Here is a 5,000-nt window from a genome sequence, read left to right as displayed (position 1 = left end):
TGGGTGTCGACAGTAGACATAGCACACTGCCACCTACAGGGATCCGACGGAACTACGCCACCCATGCCGGCAAAACAGTATCGCCATCTATGAAAATAGGGCGACACCACATGCAATACCGCCATCTATGCGCATCTGACAACACTACGTCCGCACCACAAAACATACCGCCATCTGTAGGTCTCCCGCAACATGACCTCCTGCAACGACGCTACCGCCATCTATGAGACGCCAAGCCGACTAAGACAGCGATGGCGCCACAGTGGCCGCCTTTCGACGCCACCCACAAAGGCTGCAGCCTCTGTCGACCATAGCACCCAATCTCCAGTGGCTCTGCCGCACGAAGCCGTGGACCGGCAATGACGCCACCCGCACCCGTTCGTGCACCACCCCAACCGCCAAACTCGCACCTCCAGCGGATGAACGGCGGACGTTTCCCGCACTCGTAAAGTGCAATCCACCCCTATAACTTGCGTTTCATGAAGAGTTATTTCCAATATGCGACATTCCCGCTGTCCGTATACATGAGCCGCGACCTGTACCACTTACGAGCGAGAGACGCGATCGCGTTGCTCACTGTACGGCGTCCGATACCGAGCCATCAGCATGTCGGTCCCCATGCGCGTTGCACTCGCACTCGCAGTCGCAAAAACGTGGGGCAAATATATTACGCGGAAGAGTTATAACAGACCGAGCCCCACTGCATGGGGGGAGTCTTTGTCACTAATGTACACAGATGGAACATTTTGGACTGGAACCAGATTACCCGTACACACGGCGCTGATTAGTAATCAATGCAGAGCCATCAAACTACAGCAAATATACACAACTGTCCGTATACATGCTGAAAGAGTCTGCCCAAAATGGGAACCACACGTCAGCCAGACACTCTGATCACGCACCACTCTCTGCTTCTAACAGGCGCACATACAATATGTAAGCACCAGCATGGAACAACATCCAGTGCATCTTCTCCGCCACATTACACAATCCACACTATCACAACCAGACCAGGAGGTCCGTGCGGAAAATACAATATCCCAGCCTTTCGACATCCACCATTGCGCAGACCAGGCACCAACACCCACACATGTCCTATACAACGGTGCACCCAACATCACAATAGTACCTCCTGTCACAGCGCACAAACAATGACATGAGTCAAAGACACAGGTCTCACACAAGCATAGAATTGGAGCGCCGCCTCTAATAAGCCAAAGGTGCATCCTGACGTGACAAATCTGATCATGTCACAAGCATTCACTTACTATAATCACTATCAACGAACCTGCCGCCCCCGCCCCCCCCCCCCCCTACACCTTTCCGTACAACAACGTGTAACCTAACCTAACCTAACCTAACCTATGTTGTACCTTAACCTAACCTATGTTGTACCTTAACCTAACCTATGTTGTACCTTAACCTAACCTATGTTGTACCTTAACCTAACCTATGTTGTACCTTAACCTAACCTATGTTGTACCTTAACCTAACCTATGTTGTACCTTAACCTAACCTATGTTGTACCTTAACCTAACCCATGTTGTACCTTAACCTAACCCATGTTGTACCTTAACCTAACCCATGTTGTACCTTAACCTAACCCATGTTGTACCTTAACCTAACCCATGTTGTACCTTAACCTAACCCATGTTGTGCCTCAACCTAACCCATGTTGTGCCTCAACCTAACCCATGTTGTGCCTCAACCTAACCCATGTTGTGCCTTAACCTAACCCATGTTGTGCCTCAACCTAACCCATGTTGTGCCTTAACCTAACCCATGTTGTGCCTTAACCTAACCCATGTTGTGCCTTAACCTAACCCATGTTGTGCCTTAACCTAACCCATGTTGTGCCTTAACCTAACCCATGTTGTGCCTTAACCTAACCCATGTTGTGCCTTAACCTAACCCATGTTGTGCCTTAACCTAACCCATGTTGTCGCCTTAACGTAACCCACGTTGTCGCCTAAACCTGCTCTGTAATTGTTATACGACTCGTTCAATTACTGTAGTGTTGCCCACCCGCAACCCTCGCAATATAGTTCGCTACTCGCACTGCCCGCACCCCTGTGTATCGCTTCATGTTAAACACCTTGCAAGTCTTGCTCACTTTCCACATGCTCCTGCTGTACACTGTAATGTGGATGGCAGCAGGACGTACATGCCGCCCCTCCCCACGTCCCCACCTTGCCCCCTGCCTTCGCAAGCTGGTTGGTGAGAAGTTTGCATGTTCAATGCCCTTCGCATGCGACGTACTCAGGCTACGTTGTGGTGCGGCCTGTGTCAACTGTCCGCTGATGTCGTACGCGTGAACCACAATCTGTACTGCACATTCGTCCTTATGTACTGAATGATACATCGTGGCACATGTGTGACCGCACAACGACTGCGCCCAAAAACGGCGGACCATACAGTGCAAATATTGTGCACGCAGCTACGTGTCGTCTCCCTATGAGAGCTGGATTGCAGTGTGGTACGCCATAGAGACGTGTGGGAGGAACGGACGCCGTGGATGGCGATCAGCATGAGCTGTCTGTTGATGTATTCGGACCTAGTCGTCTCTCCTCACACACCGTGATGGCATGGTGCACCGCGTTCCATATCTGCGACATGCTACAGAGGCCGGTTGACAGTCGTTCGAGCAATGGACATCGCATACGTACGGGGGCCACCTTCCACGTATTGTCTAGGCGTGCACATTTTGTTGCGTGTATGTGGGCAGACGTAGTGTGGCGTGACACCTGACACAGGCATGCAATAATCGTTGAAGTTGCAAATGGCGATGGACGCCTGCGTTTTCTGGTGAAGTTACGCAAATGAACAAATGGTAACCTGTTGTGGTGCGGTTGTTCTCGCTAGGGGTGAATCGGTGATGGCGACGATAGGTTGAGGTACTAACCGGTTGTTCCAGCGATACCCACCATGCCGACGAAACTGAACGGCATCTGGGTGTGAAGCGATACGCGGCGGTGGCTGGGTGGGACCGTCCCCGGCCGGTGAGGGGGCGCCTCCCGGCGTGCTGGCCGCGCGGTGCGTGGGCGCACGCGCTACAGCCGGCTGGTGGGGGCGGCCAGTGGCAGGCGCGCCGGCCGACGGACGCGGCAGGCGTCGCAGCTGCGCGCCGGCGCACCCTGCGCGCGGCGCCGTGCGGCCAAAGTAGGTCCTCGCGGGCCCGGTGCGAAGCGCGGTGGACATCTTCAGTGTGCTGGTCCGATTGAGGACTGTGTGCGTTGAGGATGCGCCGCCGCCCGGCGCTCGGCGCCGCGACGCCGTCTGCTGCTCGGTCGCCCCAGCGGTTCTCGCTGGTGGTTTGTATCGCAGCTGTGCGGATGTGTTGGCGCGTGCGCTGTGCTGGGAGAGTTCGCTTCGGCACCCAAGTGGGGCTTTTGTCCTTCTGTGGCGCTGGCGTTGGAGCTGCCGGTCACCGTAGGTGGCGCGTGTTGTCTCCCGCCGGCAATGCCACGACAGCACGCTCCCGGGCCTCTGTCGGCAGCGGCAAGCTCAGTTGGGAGCACGGGTGGTCGCACCGAAAGCGTCTACTCGCCTAACTCCGGGCGATTGCGCCTCTCTCGAACCCGACCAAGTACTTGGGACGGCGCTGCGCGCCGCCGGGACCTGAGAGGGTTTCGAGGTGTATTGTGCAGGGGAGCTCAGCCTCCTCCTGTTTGCAGAATGATTGAGCGGACGCTTGCGTGTTCGCGCGGGCCCCCGGGACACACTCCCGGGCGGCCGGCTGCTCAGCTCTAGTTGACGCAGCTCCCTGGTTGATCCTGCCAGTAGTCATATGCTTGTCTCAAAGATTAAGCCATGCATGTCTCAGTACAAGCCGCATTAAGGTGAAACCGCGAATGGCTCATTAAATCAGTTATGGTTCCTTAGATCGTACCCACGTTACTTGGATAACTGTGGTAATTCTAGAGCTAATACATGCAAACAGAGTCCCGACCAGAGATGGAAGGGACGCTTTTATTAGATCAAAACCAATCGGTCGGCTCGTCCGGTCCGTTTGCCTTGGTGACTCTGAATAACTTTGGGCTGATCGCACGGTCCTCGTACCGGCGACGCATCTTTCAAATGTCTGCCTTATCAACTGTCGATGGTAGGTTCTGCGCCTACCATGGTTGTAACGGGTAACGGGGAATCAGGGTTCGATTCCGGAGAGGGAGCCTGAGAAACGGCTACCACATCCAAGGAAGGCAGCAGGCGCGCAAATTACCCACTCCCGGCACGGGGAGGTAGTGACGAAAAATAACGATACGGGACTCATCCGAGGCCCCGTAATCGGAATGAGTACACTTTAAATCCTTTAACGAGTATCTATTGGAGGGCAAGTCTGGTGCCAGCAGCCGCGGTAATTCCAGCTCCAATAGCGTATATTAAAGTTGTTGCGGTTAAAAAGCTCGTAGTTGGATTTGTGTCCCACGCTGTTGGTTCACCGCCCGTCGGTGTTTAACTGGCATGTATCGTGGGACGTCCTGCCGGTGGGGCGAGCTGAAGGCGTGCGACCGCCTCGTGCGTGCTCGTGCGTCCCGAGGCGGACCCCGTTGAAATCCTACCAGGGTGCTCTTTATTGAGTGTCTCGGTGGGCCGGCACGTTTACTTTGAACAAATTAGAGTGCTTAAAGCAGGCAAGCCCGCCTGAATACTGTGTGCATGGAATAATGGAATAGGACCTCGGTTCTATTTTGTTGGTTTTCGGAACCCGAGGTAATGATTAATAGGGACAGGCGGGGGCATTCGTATTGCGACGTTAGAGGTGAAATTCTTGGATCGTCGCAAGACGAACAGAAGCGAAAGCATTTGCCAAGTATGTTTTCATTAATCAAGAACGAAAGTTAGAGGTTCGAAGGCGATCAGATACCGCCCTAGTTCTAACCATAAACGATGCCAGCCAGCGATCCGCCGCAGTTCCTCCGATGACTCGGCGGGCAGCCTCCGGGAAACCAAAGCTTTTGGGTTCCGGGGGAAGTATGGTTGCAAAGCTGAAACTTAAAGGA

General features: G+C 54.1%; 1 non-coding gene across 1 annotated transcript in view; it reads left to right on the top strand.

Moving 5' to 3' along the window:
• The first annotated feature begins 3,760 nt into the window (after positions 1–3,760).
• The window catches only part of LOC124761575, a 1,909-nt gene continuing 669 nt past the window's right edge, over positions 3,761–5,000 (top strand). Inside the window, exon 1 of the ribosomal RNA XR_007012427.1 lies at positions 3,761–5,000. This exon is cut by the window's right edge and continues 669 nt beyond it. This is a non-coding gene — a ribosomal RNA (small subunit ribosomal RNA).

The sequence above is a fragment of the Schistocerca piceifrons genome, unplaced genomic scaffold (assembly GCF_021461385.2).
Source record: "Schistocerca piceifrons isolate TAMUIC-IGC-003096 unplaced genomic scaffold, iqSchPice1.1 HiC_scaffold_580, whole genome shotgun sequence".
NCBI classification, from domain to species: Eukaryota; Metazoa; Arthropoda; class Insecta; order Orthoptera; family Acrididae; genus Schistocerca; species Schistocerca piceifrons.
This window is presented reverse-complemented; position numbering and strand designations above follow the sequence as displayed.